Genomic DNA, 21,033 nt, shown 5'->3' with positions numbered 1-21,033 from the left:
AAAGAGATCGCTCCGATCACGTTATAACACAGATTCAAATATTCATTATAAAATGATTGTTGTCTTAATAAATACAGATCATCAATTTGGTGAATGAGAGCATTTTAATACGTTTAATAAGTTAAGTACTGTGTGTTAATTTATGATCAATATTGATAGTTAATGTAACTCTGATGTGAACATCTCAACGTGACTAGTAAGGCTGGCGTGCATCTGAGCAGCTGATCCGGGCATACGCGACCTACAGACTGTGCAGGAATTGTGAATGTTGTACCGCTCTTTTCAGTGTTGATACATATGGACTTTGACGTGGAAAGGTTGCTAAGCACGTTTTTTTTGTGCGTAAAACCCCTTAGTACATGAGGCCCCAGGTCCTGGCCTAGTTCTGATTGTAAACTGCAATATCTGCTTCTGTAGACTTGTGTTTTTTGTGTAACTGCCCTCAGGCTGTTGAACAACAGTTCCTATTGTTCCTATGTTCTTTTTCTGAGGTTTCGTCTTTTTATTTTTGCTGGTTTGAGTCCCATTTCCAGCAGTGCCCTGCTTTGTATTCTCCTGTATGGTTATTCTTTTATTTAGTTTTGTTATCCCTTGTTGAATAATCATTTTTCCAGAGTCACATGGATGACGCTGTTTGTTGTTTAATCTTGTTCAGATGTGTGATTTATTTAAGGAGCTATCTAGTTTTCTTTTGGAAGTCTTGTCTTGTCTTTCAAGGCTTGTTGTAGTCAGGTAGTGTGTGTAGCAGCCAGGACAAAGTCTCCCTACAGACACCTTATCCAGCATGTCTCAGGTAATACAAAGGCCAACTGAGAGACATGTCCTGGGTCTGACACGGGGTATCCTCCCAGTACCTCACCATGTTAAATCCTTAGATTAGATAATGAGTTTTGTCGGAACGTTTCTACCCTGCCCCTCTACTATATCACTGAGCTACTCACCTTATATCTATCTGGCCATAGCTACGCTATCAACAATATTTCTAAAAACATGGTCTCGGATTTAGAAGAGAGTTGCTCCACAATCTCCACTTTTGTTTGTATAATATATATATATATATATATATATATATATATATATATATATATATATATATATATATTATTTATATGTATAAAGGGGCCAAAATCTTTTAGTGCTAGTGATCATGGGCTGTACAATTTACCCAACTGTCTAAGGCCGGTTTTCCCAGATTCCTTAAAAAGCTCTTAAGTGCTACGATCTTCTTAGGACTCTCTTAAGAAAGCTGTGAAAGTCGCTTTTTCCTACATTTGCATACATGATTTTATAGTACTACATGTAAGTGCTAGCGTGTGTCACAAGTCAGATCGAGTTGAAGCCTGAGGAAAGAGGAAAACAGTTCAATAATTTATCTAAATTATTTACACAAAACATACAAAAACATCAACAACCCTTTGGCATTTCTCATAAGTGAATGAAAAAGATGTTCCTCTACTCAGAGAGGATCCATCTGCTACTTGCCAAAGTCTGTCGTGCGTTGTAGGCCACTTATGTGTTGATAAAAAAGTTGGTGATCGATTTGCATCTTATTGATTCAGTTTCAGCACCACCACAGTGGACAGCTCCCACTTAGAGCTCCTTACAAAGCTTCTTTGGCTTGATCTTAATGTTCCCCTAAAAAGGCAGGTAAAACGCCTCTGAAAAACACCCAAATCTTAGTTCACCTTCTTAGCCAAACTCTTCTTAAGAGCCTTCCCTTGTCCAATTTGTGAAAGCTGGCCTTTAACAGTATCTTTTAACCACAAATTCCTTTTCTTCAACCTCAGTTTGATTAATATTGGAAGTCTCTTGAATATTGTCGATGTCAATAATCACAGTTTCTTAGCTTCAGGTAATCACTTAAATGTTGAAAAGTTGGGATATCAACATGAACATTTATCTACTTTTCGGATTTCGAATAAACCATTCGGTGGGCCTAATAAAATGACTGGCAGGTCAAAAGGACTGTAGAGTGTAAGATGTAAAAAAAGTAGAACAAGGAATACAATATAAAAAAATCAGAAGCATATCATTAAAAATGATTGCGATGTTGAATTGGATTTTTCAGGATTTATTTTAACAAAGAAAGGGCATATATGTAATATATTTAAACTTCAGACAATTTTGAATGTACAATATATTTTGACTTTCCAGTCAGAGGTTTACACCGTAATGTAGCATTGTCAAGCACATAGGTTTAAACATAGTAGCTCCAAGTCTCATGCTTGACTGACATTTCAGCACCCCCATATACCTTAATCATTTGCCTTGTTCCATCCAAAAGCTTGTTTAAAGTATTTTAGTGACTTTTAAAGTATATATCTAGAAAATAAATTGTCATCATTGTCTTGCTCATCACCTTATAAAAAGTTGGCGCACCCTTAATGATTAATTACAGTTTTTGGCTCTGACATTTAAACCAAACTCGCATTTCATTCTGATGACTTAATGAAACTGTAAAAAGAACCTTTCTTTGGTGTTCAGTGAAGAGGAGAAACAGCAATGCGTTAACATGGTGGAGGCGGGCTACACTGTAGGTAAACTGCAGGATAATCACCCTCGCCATGTTAGTCTCTGTCCTTGATTGACTCCCACACACAAAGCAGAGAACACAAGGAGCCATAAAACACAATTAAAACCAGTCTTTCACACCTCAGGTTCCTCCAGTATTTCATATCTAGTGTATTTATGCTCTTCAAGATGTTCTGTGTAACACAAACAGCAGAAAATATATCTTCACCTCATGTGAAAAGTGAAAAATGAAAGTGTGCAGATCTTATCTGTTACTGCCCGGTCAAACAATGAAATGAAAACAGTTGTGAAGACTTTTGTAGTCACTCAGTGTAAAAAATGATCTGAAAGTCGATTTCTTTCAATACTTAATGAAAAGGTATCCTATTTTTAGAGCTAAGTAAGTTAGCCCAAAAGCCCAAAGTTTGAAAAAATGTAGTTAGTTCAATATAATAGCTGTACAAAGCAATTAAATACATACAAATAAAGATATAAAAGAGAAGTGTAAATAGAAAAGCTAAATATAATTCAAGTTAAACAGATAGTTCAACAAAATTCTAATTTTACTCATTTTTTATTCACCCTCATGTCGACTAAAAGGTGGAATCATTTTCAGAGTAATCTGAATAAGAGACGCATGATCACATTTCTCCTGTGCTGTCCTCTTTAAATTGGCTTTCAGTAGAATTTTGAATACAATTTAAAATCCTCATTTTAACCTGCAAAGCCTTACATGGTCTAGCACCAACATATATCACAAATCTAATCCACATTTATCAACCTTCTAGGATGTTACGACCCTTAAACTATTATTTATTAGTTATACCACAAATCTCTAAATATAGATATGGCGCATGGGCCTTTAGTTTACAAGCCCCTCTGCCGTGGAACCAACTATTACAACTAACTTTACTTTTTCGATAAAGCCTATAGTTAGGACTGAAACGGACTCAAAACTGAGTTTGGTTCTGCTCGCGGTTTCTGCCTTCTAAAAAGGAAGTTTATACTTGCCACTTCCACGCTGTGTGTGCTGTCTTGAAATAACTTTGTTATGATAAGACAGTTTGGTAACACTTTAGAATGGGAAACATATTAACTATTAATAAGCTACTTATTCATATGTGTATTAACAGAAAATTACCCACTTATTAACCATTATAAAGTACTAACTCACACCTTGTTCATTGTGATGATATTCTACCCTTAATAGCCAAGATAGCCATGACAATTATGAGTTCAGACAGTTTGGACATATATCCAAAATGTATATTTTGGGGAAAAACAACACTGCTCATCACCAAAAGATTACCATGCCTACATCGTAAAGCATTGTGGGGGCAGCGTCATACTTTTCATAAGCTGAAACTGGGGCCTTAGTCAGAGTGGAGGGAATTATGAACAGTTCCAAATACCACTCAGTGTTGGCACCTTGGGTCTTCTCTTCAAAGTTGAAAGATAAGAGGGACCTTATATTTCAGCACGACAATGACCCAAAGCACACATCTAAAACAATAAAAGAATGGCTTCCCTGTAATAAGATTGAGGCTTTGGAATGGCCAAGGGAGTTTATTCATCACATAAACCTGGCATTTGAACAAGGGTTTGTATGTCCACTGTATACGTACGGTTCTGAATTAAGCAGGAGCCAAATGCAGATTCAACACCCAGACAAAATCTGAACAATTTCAATGCAATTCAATTCAATTTATAGTGTCTTGTCATAACAAAGTTATCTTAAGACACTTTACAGTTTAAGTAAGACTATAGTGTAGAGCGGAAAAACCGATCCAGCAACTCAATAATGAGTAAGCACAGTGTGGCTAGGTGAGGACAAATATTTGTGTGAACAAATACACAAGGTTTAGACACAATTATAATAAAAAAATAAAAAAATGCAATAAAAACCTCAGGTCCTCAAGTGTGTGCATCGTGGTGATGAAGACTTAAATATTTGGAAGATATGATTAAATCAGGAAAGTTAGGGTTTGACATTTGTCCCTTTAAGCTCTGCTGCTGAGATGTTGATTGCTAGATGAGCTGCAGCTGCTGAGAGCAACACGCATTGTCGAACTCAGGGAAACAAAACAAGTTGGACAAAACAAGTTTCATAATAAAATCATGAGACAAAACATGACACTATATACTGAGCCAAGATAAAATGAGTGAGCAAATACAAAATAAAGTTACATTTAATAGTCAATGCATTGTTTAAAACAAACCCTTTTGAGTAAAAAAATATGTATTCAGAGATTTCTTTGACTAGATTGAGCAGACTCTATATTTTTGTTTTCATCATTGTGTCTTAGTTTGGCTGTTTTTTGGATTCTGTAGACAAAGTTGAATATTTGGATCTCCTACCTAAAATGTAGATTTCAACCAGGAAAGACTCTTTTTTTAATGTAACTGCACATTGTACTTTTAAATAAACTGAACTGAAGTGAACATGGAGTGTAGGATTTTAAATAATAATTTAATCTTGTGAGGTAGCAAAAATATTTGGCAGTTAGACCCTATCATCAGAGTTTGATAAAGTGGGTTAGAGATCTGAGGCGTTTTGACACTGGTGGTGGTACATTTGCTGTGTATTGATAGTCTTCCTTCCTTATCTAACTTTTTCTCTGCTTCATTTGTGTTATGTTGTCAGTTTTTGATTCCTTATAACGAAGCCAACTTTTTTTTACCTCATTATAAAAGAAATCTAAATGATCATTTACGTGAACTCTTATCCATGTCTTGGACTTGTAAGGCCTGTATGTACGACCATTTTTATATAGTAAGTAAGTAAGTAAGTAAGTAATTCTTATTTGTATAGCGCTTTTCTAGACCTGGGTCACAAAGCGCTTAAACAATCAAAACAATATTCAATAAAGTATATATTTTAAAGATCAAGATAAAACTGAGAACACAACAGGAGTTCCAGAAAATCAAGGAAAAGCCTGAACAAATAGAAACGTCTTAAGATGTTTCTTAAAGGAGTCAGTAGACTCCATCAAGCGCAAAGAGAGAGAAAGATCGTTCCAAAGCTTAGGAGCAACAGCCTGAAAAGATTTCTCTCCTCTGGTTCTGAACCGTGTGCAAGGAACCATAAGTAGATTCTGATCCACAGACCTCAGAGCCCGAGCTGGGGTGTAAGGCTGGATCAGATCAGTGATGTAAGGAGGAGCCTGACCATGAATAGCTCTGAAAGTAAGAACCAGAATATTAAAGTTGATCCTAGAAGAAACTGGAAGCCAGTGAAGAGTTTTAAGGATCGGAGAAATGTGAGTTCTTCTACTTGAGCGGGTTAGAATTCTCGCTGCAGAGTTCTGAATCAACTGCAGGTGAGACAGCTCCTTCTTGTTAAGACATGAAAACAAACTGTTACAATAGTCCAGATGAGAAGAAACAAACACATGGATTACAAGCTCCAGATCATGTTCCGACAACATTTTCCAAGTTTAGAGATTTTCTCAATTGAAGGAAACAGTTTCTACAACACCCAGGTTTTGTCAGGCTCAGTTTGACAGACTGACCTAAGTCACCCAAGTACTGACTCAACCCTGGAACCTTATCATCATGAGCAATCACCAGAGTTTCAGTTTTGTCCACATTTAGCTGTAGAGTGTTTTCACTCAGCCATTGTTTGATTTCTACTAAACAATTGACTAAGCTGTTCAGCTTCTGGGGCTCAGTTGGATCAAAAACGCAGTAGAGCTGGATGTCATCAGCAAAAATGTGATAAGAAACATCAGGAAATCTCTGAATGATTTTACCGAGGGGAATCAAGTACAACAAAAACAATAGAGAATGATCACTCAGATGGACATCATGTACAGATACATTAGAAATGTCCAGGCCAAGAGTAAAAACTAAGTCTAAAATGTGGCCTTTTTGATGAGTGGGTTCAGAAACATGTTGCTCATAATTAAAGGCTTCTGTTAAAGTTAAAAGTTCTTTAGCAGAACAAGATGTGACGTCATCAACATGAAGATTAAAGTCTCCAAGAATAAGAACAGATTCCATTTGAATAATGGAAGATAAGAAGTCACTGAAGTCTTTCAAGAACACCGCCGCAGGACCAGGCGGGTGGTAGATTGACACACAATAGAAAGGTCATATAGATTAAGTTTTAATGCATCAGAATAAATAAAGAATACTTTTGTGGCTAACCTTATGTGTGGAAATCAGCAGAATATACTCATTTGATGTGGTACATTTTCCTCATAGACGATATTGTGAAGTGTGTCTCTTCTATGGGATGGGAGATTGTTCACTAAAGTGACACACTAATACACAAATCCTCAGGTGTGCTCTCACCAGTGTTCTGATACTGTATTGGGCCCTGTCAATCACCATCAGAGCAAAGACCAGAACTGTTTATACCATAAATCTCCAGCAGAGAAGATACCTGAGTTAATGAAATCTCAAAATTGTCTGAGATGGTTTTGATTTCTTTGCACCTGGACAGAAAATGAAGATTTATATGCTATACATGTGTGAGGAAACATTTGATATTAGATGTCAGCGTCGCCACATGACTGCGAACATCTTTGACTGTTCAGGCATTAAATCAGAAGTGTTAGATTTTCCTTCCTCTCCAGAACGCAGGTCTCCGACTTGCAATAAAGGGTACATTTCATACATTCAACCATTTTCAGCTTCAATTTATTCTGCTCTGATATTTTCTCTATCTAAGCTGCCAGTAAGATATAACACCACATACACATGCTGTTATTTACTGAAAAAATAGTTATTCAAAGCATTAAATTAATCTGATGTCAATTACTCTTATTGTCAATATATGTAATTATTTAAATTATGCCACTTGTTTCTTTTTATTGAGTCGCAAATGGGAAGCCTTTTACCATCACTCCCTGTTATATATACTGCACTAAAATATAAGCAGATTATAAAAAATATATATAATAGAACAAGGAAAAAAGGCACAAACTTACAAATAGAATCCTCCTGCCTTCAGGTGGAAGTGTTTTCCTCTTTTTAGTTAAACAAATTTCAAGACTAAATCCGAGAAGAGAAATTTACATAAAAATGAATGGATTGAAATTGGAAATTATTTTTGCGATCAAAGCAGCAAAACCTGCCTTTGTTACATTTTAAAGTGGGAGAACAGGAGATTGAGCTTCGTTAATAATTTGCCAGATGTAAACTGATTGCATTCTGTAAAGCTTGCTATTTTCTTTCCATTAGAAAAAATGTAAAATATATAAAATATAAAATCAATGGAAAAATATATATATATTTTTTCTCAGGTTTTGGACCCTTGTATCATTAATTTATATTGATACTCATGTTATAAACCCTTAATGTGTGTGGTTAAAGGTCAAAAAACGATATCCTAAGTTTTGGAGCCCATTAGACATTAATCTCTGCCTGGTAACCTATTGCTTTAAACATCTTTTAGTGAAAACCTCACATCACCTTAAGCTGAGGAGCTTGAAAAACAGCCCATTGCTTTCACAGAACTTCATCAAAACCATCACTACCTAACACTATTTTAGCAGAGAGGCTAACTACCACAATAGATTCTAGAGATGATTGCTTGGACAATGAAACTGCTTTTCTCCTTTGTTGTCTATTTTAGTAGATGTCTCTCGATTTTCTGAAAGCCTAACTGGGTCATTAAGATATGAAAACAACAACAAAAAAAACTTTTTATTTTTAATAGAGAAATAAATCAAAAGGGGAGAGCTTTGGCTTTTGAGGTTCAAAAAGTGGTGCACACTCATCAGCATTTCCATGGTGATTTAAAAACTGCAGATATTCTGAAGAGGCTTTGACAGTGAAAATGTCAAAGTTATGATCATCTGAGAATCACAGAGAGTCTGGTGTTGTGTTTAAAAATGGATAAAAAGGGGATGAGAGTGAAGGAAAACGAGAGTGAAGAGTTGGTGACAGGGTGATACAGACAGATGAGGGGGCTGAGGGAACTGATGGAACACAATATATTTAAATGAGTGAAATGAAAGTAGAGAGGGAAGAAAGTTTGTCAAAAAGTAGCTCTTACATGTTTGCGTGACACTGACTCTAGTTGAAACTCAAAAAGAAGTGAGAATCAGCCTGCTGATATAAATATAAAAGAGTCAAGTATTCTTTGCTAACACTGCATCTTGACTGTGCTGTCTTCTTTCGACCTATTTTATAAAATCTTTATTTTCTCTGTATTTTCAAAGAACTAGAATATTTTTTAGTGTTGTGGTACTCAAGACATTTTTTTTAAACCGAATTTTGCTTTAGTCTCGGACAGGATGGCCTCCGGTTGTACTTCATGGTACTACGACCCTCTAACCAAGCTTCGTTATTGGTCAATCAATAGTATTGGCTCGGTCTCAATGAGCAAGTCCCTTTGCACATATAGGCGGGGGAATACTAGCCGCACTTCCTCCTTTTTTATCTCAGCAGAAACCTCCTGACAGCATGTGAAAGGACTCATGATCGACGTTAGCATGTGAAAGCCTTGACGTTTATATCTGTACCAAATTCTTTATTTGTTGTCTATTTGGACCCCAATCATGTGTTTTCAGGTTGTCTGGCCTGCAGAGAACTTCAATTAGCTGTATGGCAGACAGAGGTATGGGAGAAAAGAGTGAAGAAGGATAAAGTGAGATAAGAGTATAGAGTAGGGCAGTAGAGTCCATGGAGGGTCATGGAGAAAAATCTCGATCCGTTGACTTGGTTGAGATCCTGGATACAGTAGCAGCTCTGGAGGTGGAGCCCTGGAGCTCCAGGAGATAGAGAGAAGAGAAGTGTTGGTTTAAACTGCACAGGTGATTAACATAAGGCAGAAAAAAACGACATTCACAGAGAGAGAGCGTGGTGTCTAAAAACTCCTTGAGCAATCTAAGCCTATAGCATTATAACAAAAAGGGGCAAGAGAATACATTATTTTAAGGTTGAGAGAGAAACAAGTGTGAGGGGAGCTTGTTATCAAAGGGAGAATAATATAAGATTGAATGAGGACGATTAATAAATATTAACAAGAAGTAATTTCACAGGATGTAATAAGTGATTTTTACATTTCCTTGGACCTTGTTTTAATGTTTCCCCACTTTTTGTTTCTGTTTCCACAAACCTTAGTCTTAGCCTACCTAATTTTTAATTTGTGTTCTGCTCTGATGTTTTCCAGACTCTATGATGCATCACCTTGAAACCCACACCATCTTTTGTTGGATAGCTGCACACTCTTTAGCCCTAAATGTCATCTGGGTGTGAATGAATGTGCGCTTTTGTTCTACAAAATTATGTAAGGGATGTCACTAGGTACACACTTATTCAAAGCAGAAGAATACAAAGAGACACATGGTCACAAAAGGTCAACGTTAATCTCCTGCCTTACCTATTTTCTGTATAAAATACTTTATTTATTCAGATTCAACTTAGTAGTGTGATTTTTGTAAGTAGCAAAATAAATAGTTTCATGTGATATGTGACATATCAGTGCCCTTTAATACTTTCTAAAGAAACAAATAACACAAACTTAAGATAGACTCTGCAGAAGGAAGCAACTTAAAGTTATGTCATGTTTACCATGTGATAGCTCTTACATTTTTGTTTTTACTGTGACAGGTGTGTGTGGTTGAAGCTGATTGATTTGGGGGGTTCTTCCCATTCTTAAGGACTGTCTCATCCCGGAAGAATCCGCCAGAGTATTGTCTCCTGAATTCAGTTTTCCTGGATCGCTGTACTGATTTTGATGGACTGTATTACTCTGTTGTTGTCATCATCCTTAGTTCTAATGTGGCTTTTTAAAAAAAAAATGTAATTGTAAGTAAGTAAGTAAGTAAGTAATATATATTTATATAGCGCTTTTCGAGACCAGGGTCACAAAGCGCTTTAACAATCAAAACAATACTCAAAACAGTACATACTTCAAAGATCAAGACAACACCGAGAACAACACAGGAGTTCGAGAAATTCAAGGAAAAGCCTGCACAAATAGAAACGTCTTAAGATGTTTCTTAAAGGAGTCAGTAGACTCCATCAAGCGCAAAGAGAGAGGAAGATTGTTCCAAAGCTTAGGAGCAACAGCCTGAAAAGATTTCTCTCCTCTGGTCCTGAGCCGTGTGCGTGGAACCATAAGTAGATTCTGATCCACAGACCTCAGAGCCCGAGCTGGGGTGTAAGGCTGGATCAGATCAGTGATGTAAGGAGGAGCCTGACCATGAATAGATCTGAAAGTAAGAACCAGAATTTTAAAGTTGATCCTGAAAGAAACTGGAAGCCAGTGAAGAGTTTTAAGGACCGGAGAAATGTGAGTTCTTCTACTAGAGCGGGTCAGAATTCTCGCTGCAGAGTTCTGAATCAACTGCAGGCGAGACAGCTCCTTCTTGTTAAGACATGAAAACAAACTGTTACAATAGTCCAGACGAGAAGAAACAAACGCATGGATTACAAGCTCCAGATCATGTTGTGACAGCATTTTCCTAAGTTTAGAGATTTTTCTCAGTTGAAGGAAACAGTTTCTGGTCAGTTTTCTACAGTGTTGAACAAGAGACATGTCTTTATCAAATACAACACCCAGGTTTCTCAGGCTCAGTTTGACAGACTGACCTAAGTCACCCAAGTACTGACTCAACCCTGGAATCGTATCATCAGGAGCAATCACCAGAGTTTCAGTTTTGTCCACATTAAGCTGTAAAGTGTTTTCATTCAGCCATTGTTTGATTTCTAGCAAACAATTGACTAAGCTGTTCAGCCTTTGGGGCTCAGTTGGGTCAAAAGAGCAGTAGAGCTGGATGTCATCAGCAAAAATGTGATAAGAAACATCTGGAAATCTCTGAATGATTTTACCGAGGGGAATCAAGTACAGCAAAAACAATAAAGGACCCAGAACAGAACCTTGAGGGACTCCACACAACAGATCTGCCGATTCAGACCTCATTTGATTGGCAGATACACTAAAACTGCGCCCAGAAAGGTAAGATGAGAACCATTCTAACACAGACCCAGACAGTCCCACTTCATCCCTTAGTCTTCTCAGCAGGATCTGGTGATCAACTGTGTCAAAGGCTGACGACAGATCCAAGAGAACCAGAACAGTGAATTTACCAGAGTCAGCCGACATCATGATGTCACTGGACACTTTCAGTAAAGCTGTCTCCGTAGAGTGATGTTTACGGAAGCCAGACTGAAACTTCTCATGGATGTCGCTCTGATCCAAGAACAAAGACAGCTGCTCGGACACCACCTTCTCCAAGATCTTGGACAAGAAAGGGAGCTTATAAATAGGCCTGAAATTACTGAGGTCAGTTGGGTCTAAGCCTGGTTTTTTGAGCAGAGGCTCCACAATGGCATGTTTAAATGCATTGGGAAAAACCCCTGTGGAAAGGGAGAGGTTCACCATATTGGTAACCCAGGGGCCAATTACATCAAATACTTTGATAAAAAGCCTACAAGGAAGGACGTCATCTGAGCAAGAGGAGGGTTTCATCTTGTTCACTAGTGCTGAAATATCACCCAAAGATACAGCAGAGAAGGATGACCAAGAGGAGGAGATGGGCTCAGAGACAGTAGGGGTTCCCAACAAAGGGGGAGAGATTTTCTCTTTGATCAATTTAATTTTGTCAATGAAAAATCTCAACAATGCATTGCTGTCAGCTTCACAGAAGACCGGCGTGATTTGAGGAGCAGGAGACACGAGAGAATTAATCGTGTCAAACAAAACTTTGGGGTTTTTCCTATTTGCTGCTACCAGTTTTCTGATGTAATCAGATCTAGCAGTTTCTACCATCTCATTGTAAGAATTCAACAGATCCCTGAGGTGAAGTCTGTGCACCTCAAGTTTAGTAGACTTCCAGAGACGCTCAGTCTTTCGACAAAGTCTCCTCAGACTCAGGAGATCTTCATTTGTCCAAGGGCACCGTTTTTTCTGAATTTTCAAGTTCGATTTAACAGGTGCCACTTGATCCAGTACTTCAACACAATGACCAGTGAAACAGTGAATCAAACTGTCCACGTCTGGGCAGTTATCAAAGGAAAGACGGTCAAACATAGCATACCAGGCGCGGAGTTCCTGTTCTTTCCTTTTTCAGGAGTGGATACGCTTTGTTTTTTGAATCCTGTTCTTGGGCATGTTAAGGAGTTTGTATTTTGTAATTACATTTTTTTATTCTACGGACTGAGTTTGAACGGTTTCTGCATCTTGGTCTCTCGACTTCAAGCCCCTGACAAGTTCACCGTTAAGGCTTCTAGAGTGATAATTTTAGATCACTCTGTGCTTGACCCACTTTCATCCATCAAGTACTGAACCAGTGGGAAAAAGCAAACTGAACAGATTGGGGGAAATTGTTGAGAGCAGAGTTGGACTTTTTCATACCCCCTTAAACTTTCAGTGACTATTATTCCTGTCAAAGAGTCATTACCCTGGTACATAAAATAAATATTATTCAGGGAAATTGGTGAAGCAGGTTTTTAGAGAGTTATTGGAAATATCTATTTATCTGCTCAGACCAGCACCTGTAAGTATGATTAACTATAAAAATATATATTATTGAACAAAGTTAAGCTTATGCTATATTTTCCACATAAAGTAGCATATAAACTTCAAATAAGAAAGAAGAAAAAACACAATTATAGCTAGATTTTTCTCTAAAAATAACTATCATGGGGCCTTATTCACTAAGAATTGCATGAATTTCCTTGTATCTAATACGAAAACATATGTTGGACTCGATTGATTATTATTATAAGAAATTGCTAATAAAAAGGGTTACAAAAAAACAGAAGAAAGAGTGGGCGTGGTAAAATGTAAATGTAAATGTTAATTGTTCAATTAAAAGCGTTTTATGCAAACAGACACATACTGATGAATTCAATTCGATAACTTTAAAAGACATTTAACTTAACAAATTAAAAAGTTCTTTACAAATATAAATGACTTACATAAATGAGTTGCCCTTTAGGCCCGCAAAAAAATGCCTACAAGCCTGAACGTTCTCTTCCTAACAATACCAAGATGCACAGTCACATTTCAAATATAACTTAAAATGGCAGAGATCAAATTATATTTCCATCACAATCCCTTATCTTGGTGATGGAAATCAGGACAGTCATGACTGTCTATATTCAGGGAAGCCGCTTTGAAAGTATATCAGAATATTGAATGGTTGAATTTAATATTTAAAAGATTGAAAGGTTGAATTTGTTATATATTTATTTCAATTATTCAATATGTTTAACTTCGTAGCCTTTTAAATTAAATATACAAAAATTAGAAACCTTTTCAATTACTGAGTTACTTGATCAAACTTGCATGCATAAACGATCAGGTGACGATATCGAAGTACTGACAACTCAGTTTAGATACTTTCATTACAAAGTATCAAGTTTACACGTTTTCATAATCTTTTCATACTTGATACATATGGACGTTGACGTGTATAAATACGCGTGCATGCCCTCATAGTACATGAGGCTCCGGAATTGACTTTTAAAGAAAATACCTTTTTTTCCACAGAACAAGCCTTATAAAGAGCATCAGTCACCAGATACGAGCTAATTCTTAAACATGACAAAAGTTTGAGAGCAGGTTTCGAACCCAAAAAATGAGCTGACTGACCTAAATAGACGTTGAGGGTGGAGCTTCAACAAACGCTCTTATAGAGAAGGATCTGACCGCCAAAGTAAAACATCGTTCCTGCTTAAATCCTAAGACATGAGAATCTCCTGATGGTGAGATGTAGTGTAAGATGTTTAAACTACAGACGTTAAAACAAAGTGGATACTTTGTCAAGTATCTAAACTGATGTGTCAGTCCTTCGATGACGTCACCTGATCGTTTATGCATTCAAGTATGATCAAGTAACTCAGTTCTCATTTGGTTTTTCTATGAAGTCAGATCGGGTTCCAGTATATCCCACATACCGTAAGATGAGATCTGTACTCGTTATATTAACTTGCATTGACGTAACTACATATTTATACTTGTAAACCAGATCATACGCAATTGAAGACTTGTAGTCGTAAAAAAAACAAAAAACAAGCGTTGACTATATTGTGTACGAGTAAAAGTTATTAAACACGAGTGACCACTTGACCATACATGCCACCACCATGCTTTCAGTATTTGGCAGGTGATGAGCAGTGCCTCGTTTTCTCCACACATAACACTTAATAAGAATTCATGCTAAAGAGTTTAATCTTGGTCTCATCAGACCTGAGAATCGTATTTCTCATAGTCTGGGAGTCTCTTGTGTTTTTATATGTCTTACACTGAGGAGGGGCTTCCATTGGGCCACTCTCATGCAATGGGGAGATGGACTATAGTTATAGTTGACTTTCGGGAACTTTCTCCCATCTCCCCACTGCACTTTCTTTTTTTAAGACTACAATTCTTCAATTACGCATGCGTGCCCTTTGGATTACGAGTATGAATATGTAGTTACGTCAATGCAAGTCAATAGTACGAGTACAGATCTCATGTTACGGGTATGTAGGACTGATGCACCCGTTCGGATTTTCTCTGGTGGCACTGTCGTGCTGAATTTAAAAGGCTTCAAATTTTATAATACTGAATTTAACAGGCTTCAAATTTTTTAGTATTGAATTTAAATTAAGATGCCATTTAAGAAATACTTTTGTCAGATCATTTCTTTATATCATATAGTGGAAACTACTTTTGTTCATTTCCATGTCAGAAATCCTCAATTTGGTTGGACCCTCGTCCCACCTGGAATGCATACAGCTTTTGATTAGACAATAAAAAACACAAGATACTTGCACCATGCTGTGAAGCAGAAAGCTGCAATCTCATTTTTTCTTTATTATGCTTTCTATCACTCTAGCAAGTATTTCCCAGTGGACTTTAGGGTAAGAGGAGAAAACATATGTCATTTTGAGTAGATCATTACACAGGTTTTAGATTTTTGACAAGCTCACCCACCTTTCAACACACTAGACTCTTATTCACTCATTAAATCATTCGCCTGTTTATGATGTAGTGACTGATCAATCTATCTAGTGTGTCAAAAGCAAAACTGTGTTGCAAATGTCACGACAAATTCTTGTGGAGCGCCAATGTAAAGAGTAATACAGCTGCAACAAAAGCATTGTTCTCCAGATTTCTTTGCTCTATGGAGCCAAAATGTTTAAATGGGTAGTTCACCCAAAATTCAACTTCGTTATCTACTAACAATCATGTCAAATAAAGGCTGGGATTATTTATTATTATATTATTTGAACAAGTAATCGCTTCTTTTTTGGAGTTATAGGCAAACATGTAAGTCCACTTAAGCCTTGCTCAGTTTTCTTCGTCCAAAATAACATGCTCAACCCTTTTTATCTCAGTGTCAAGGTGACCCAAAGGCCTGCTAACAAATGTGTTTGTGGTATCTCTTGAGTTGCTTCTGGGTCAAAATGAATGATCTCCGGCACTGCATGTGTATTATTGCAAGCCAAGAAAGTTGTTGACTTTTAAGCGGGAGCTCTAAGTCTCCCCAGATGTAAGTTTATCCTCATTCAACTCATTCAAACACATTGTGTCAGATTTACACTGATGGCCTGGGAGCTTCTGCTTAAAACAAGCTTAACATATAGACTTATTTCCTTTTTTTCCAAATAACTACTCATTTTGAGGATTCTATATAAGATGGGTGTTACAGACAGAAAAAAAAAAATATATATATATATATATATAAGTGAAGACAACAATTGACTGCTAATTGCTACTTCCGCTTCCGGTGAGCCTTTGATCGGCTGCTTGAATGTAAGCTCCTGCAATAATTGCCAAAAACAGTCGTTTTAACGACTACTTGTCCGGATATTATGCTCATATCACTAAAGATATGTCTCAAGCATCTATGATCTATGATCGTGATCTTTTCAACATCAGAGAGTCGATGGAGGATTATAATCGCGACCGTTTCCAACGTTCGGTGAACGTGTTTCCGGCTCCGCTTCTCATCGACTCGGACTCTGTGGAATATTGTTTGATCTCTTTGGTACCGGGCGTTTTCCACAAGCGATCGAGTCGGTCTGGAGTACAGGTCAGGATGAGACGCGCAGTCGCGATCGCTCGGAACAACTCTGACGTCATCGGACGTCATCGATGTTTGATCGACATTCCTCTCGCGGAAGAGCATGACGACACATCAGCGCTGCCGTCTGTCCAGACCTCAACAAAAGGTGGTAAGATTTTTTTATTTCCTTTCTTTAATTCGGCTTTTACTACCAAGTTGAACGTGAGTGACAGCTGGTACCCACGTGACCGCTGTTTGCATCAAAAGATCCGTCTCTGCGCGCCTGTCAGTGACGCGGCGTCGTCAGTGACGTTATCGGTGCTGAATGTGGGACTTCTAAATGTTCGCTACATTACTAATAAATCCTTTATTCTTAATGATCTTTTCACAAGAGTTAATTTGGATTTATTATGCCTTTCTGAGACTTAGCAGAGAGAGGAAGAGTTTATTCATCTGAACGAACTCTGTCCCGTAGGGAGCGCTGTCCTGGGGAAGCCTCGCCTCTCTGGTCGTGGAGGAGGTCCTGCTACTGTTTTTAGGGAGAGTTGTTCTTGCAGAGTGATTCAGACACAGACGCTCTTTCCTTTGATGACTGCCCAGATGTGGACAGTTTGATTCACTGTTTCACTGATCATTGTGTTGAAATACTGGATCAAGTGGCACCTGTTAAATCGAACTTGAAAATTCTGAAAAAACGGCCCTTGGACAAATGAAGATCTCCTGAGTCTGAAGAGACTTTGTCGAAAGACTGAGCGTCTCTGGAAGTCCACTAAACTTGAGGTGCATAGACTTCACCTCAGGGATCTGTTGACTTCTTACAATGAGATGGTAGAAACTGCTAGATCTGATTACATCATAAAACTGGTAGCAGCAAATAGGAAAAACCCCAAAGTTTTGTTTGACACGATTAATTCTCTCGTGTCTCCTGCTCCTCAAGTCACGCCTGTCTTCTGTGAAGCTGAAAGCAATGCATTGTTGAGATTTTTCATTGACAAAATTAAATTGATCAAAGAGAAAATCTCTCCCCCTTTGTTTGGAACCCCTAATGTCTCTGAGCCCCTCTCATCCTCTTGGTCCACCTTCACTGCTGTATCTTTGGGTGATATTTCAGCACTAGTGAACAAGATGAAACCCTCCTCTTGCTCAGATGACGTCCTTCCTTGTAGGCTTTTTATCAAAGTATTTGATGTAATTGGCCCCTGTGTTACCAATATGGTGAACCTCTCCCTTTCCACAGGGGTTTTTCCCAATGCATTTAAACATGCCATTGTGGAGCCTCTGCTCAAAAAACCAGGCTTAGACCCAACTGACCTCAGTAATTTCAGGCCTATTTCTAAGCTCCCTTTCTTGTCCAAGATCTTGGAGAAGGTGGTGTCTGAGCAGCTGTCTTTGTTCCTGGATCAGAGCGACATCCATGAGAAGTTTCAGTCTGGCTTCCGTAAACATCACTCTATGGAGACAGCTTTATTGAAAGGCAAAAGCTTGCTTGATCTTGAGCTTTTGCCCTTTTGCTTTATTGACTCGGGTAAATTCACTGTTCTGGTTCTTTTGGATCTGTCCTCAGCCTTTGACACAGTTGATCACCAGATCCTGCTGAGAAGACTGAGGGATGAAGTGGGACTGTCTGGGTCTGTGTTAGAATGGTTCTCATCTTACCTTTCTGGGCGCAGTTTTAGTGTATCTGCCAATCAAATGAGGTCTGAATCGACAGATCTGTTGTGTGGAGTCCCTCAAGGTTCTTTTCTGGGTCCTTTATTGTTTTTGCTGTACTTGATTCCCCTGGGTAAAATCATTCAGAGATTTCCAGATGTTTCTTATCACATTTTTGCTGATGACATCCAGCTCTACTGCTCTTTTGATCCAACTGAGCCCCAGAGGCTGAACAGCTTAGTCAACTGTTTGCTAGAAATCAAACAATGGCTGAGTGAAACCACTCTACAGCTAAATGTGGACAAAACAAAAACACTGGTGATTGCTCCTGATGATAAGGTTCCAGGGTTGAGTCAGTACTTGGGTGACTTAGGTCAGTCTGTCAAACTGAGCCTGAGAAACCTGGGTGTTGTATTTGATAAAGACATGTCTCTTGTTCGACACTGACCAGAAACTGTTAGGAAACTTAGGAAAATGTTGTCGGAAAATGATCTGGAGCTTGTAATCCATGCGTTTGTTTCTTCTCGTCTGGACTATTGTAACAGTTTGTTTTCTTGTCTTAACAAGAAGGAGCTGTCTCGTCTGCAGTTGATTCAGAACTCTGCAGCGATAATTCTGATCCGCTCAAGTAGAAGAACTCACATTTCTCCGATCCTTAAAACTCTTCACTGGCTTCCAGTTTCTTTCAGGATCAACTTTAAAATTCTGGTTCTTACTTTCAGAGCTATTCATGGTCAGACTCCTCCTTACATCACTGATCTGATCCAGCCTTATACCCCAGCTCTGGCTCTGAGGTCTGTGGATCAGAATCTACTTATGGTTCCACGCACACGGCTCAGGACCAGAGAAGAGAAATCGTTTCAGGCTGTTGCTCCTAAGCTTTGGAATGATCTTCCTCTCTCTTTGCGCTTGATGGAGTCTACTGACTCCTTTAAGAAACATCTTAAGACGTTTCTATTTGTTCAGGCTTTTCCTTGATTTTCTGGAACTCCTGTGTTGTTCTCAGTATTATCTTGATCTTTAGAGTATGTACTTTTTTAAGTATTGTTTTGATTGTTTAAGCGCTTTGTGACCCTGGTCTCGAAAAGCGCTATATAAATAATTATTACTTACTTACTTACTTACTTACTTAGTACTTCAGGAAGTGACAGAGCCGGCGGTTGACCGGAAACACACCTGTGGGTAACATCATGATGTCTGCATCAGTTTATTTTACTCGTGCATCATACATCCAGCTAGAAAAGGTATTACGATATAATTTTCATTCAGATTTTCAACCATTAACTTCAACTTTGTACACTTCTCTCAGGTAATGAAAGTTATGAACGTCCTGCTATCGTCCATAAGTGGAAATCAGAGCAACATTCTTTCAGAGAAAAAAATTAAAAAGGAAGAGAAAACTCCTATTGGTGGTGATATGAGAGCTGACTCGCCTGATAAGGAATTAGGAATCATGTAATTTGTCATTTTAGAAATTACAGTGTTTTTCAAACTTTTTTACAGAACAGCCAAGTTAGGGAGTTATACAGTGATGCACCTGGGTACCAACAAAGTCATAGACATTACATAACACACACAAGTGCAGAAGTATTTAAGGGACAACAATGTAGTAGAGTATTATGATGTCTGGCACCTGGACAAGGGTAATAACTGTTACATCGACTTCTCAAAAAACCTAGATGACATAGTGGAAGTTGTAGTTGTTCATTGATCAATCCAACTATAATTTTCTATTTGCAGGTTTGTCCAAGAAGCTGGAGAAGCTGTCAAAGTCAAAAGACTGTGAGGTTGTTCGCAAGTGGCTACCAGCAATAAAAAATGACATGTATGTCGTCTAAATCAGGACCGATAAAAGGATCAAAGTGGAAGCCCTTGTTAAACTACATACAGAACATCCACACCCATGATGATCCTCTTTTTCCCAAATGTGCCCATCCTAAACGTGCTACAACAGACCCAAATAAATGCTTTAAGCCACGCTCTCATACTATGCTGCATGTTTTTTTCAGAAAAGAGAATGTAATAAGTTAGTCCATGAACACACATATTGATTATTTATGTGAATTTGCAGACTATACCGGGCTGGTCTACATCACAATAAGAATGTTGAACGAACTCAAGCCACAACTCAAGAGGGTACAGCCAGATACAGGGCGTCTTTTCCCAAATACAAGAAGAGCTAAGGAACTGTCAAGGTCGGGAAGGAAGCACCAACTTCAGGTAAATGACCGTCACAATAATCCCTATAATTCCAAAACAATGAATAAAGTGTTTTTGGGTTAACTTGTCTTTTTACAACATGATCCTTCCTAATAAGATGTTGCTTTTTATATTTGTTGAAGAATCAGATAACGGTGAAAAATTTTACATGTGCTGTCTGGATGGTCCCCAGAAATGTTCAGTGGATAGCTGGAAGAAATCTGACATATCTTCCAGCCTCGTCATGAAATCGGTGGCGTATTCTGCTCACAGCACATGATGGGATTACCACCCTAATGTCTCTTCCCAAATAGCCCCAACACCAGCTGACAGAGCTTCGGTACGCTATATACCTGTAGAAATTGTAACACATTTTTTAATCATTTTCTTCTCCTTTTTTCATCAATGATTTTAAAAACAAATTGTGCAATGAACACTAAAATAAACTTACGTCTTAGACCCCCATAATCGTCCCTAAATATGTTTTATATATATATATATATATATATATATATATATATATATATTCAGGCAGTTTGGTTCAAATCCTGGGTGTTCTGTTATACAGTTTGGTGGGTCTAGAACCTGACTAATCCGCCCAGGACCTAGAATGAAAAAGGAAAGAGCTTTTTACACAATTTGTTTTTTAAACTAAAATAGCAGGATTAATTTTGCTAATACATTACAGTGAATCATTAAAATGCATTTGTGTGCACTCATT

This window comes from Callionymus lyra, chromosome 9, assembly GCF_982586985.1.
Source record: "Callionymus lyra chromosome 9, fCalLyr1.hap1.1, whole genome shotgun sequence".
In the NCBI taxonomy this organism is placed as follows: Eukaryota; Metazoa; Chordata; class Actinopteri; order Syngnathiformes; family Callionymidae; genus Callionymus; species Callionymus lyra.
Note: the sequence above shows the minus strand (reverse complement) of the source record.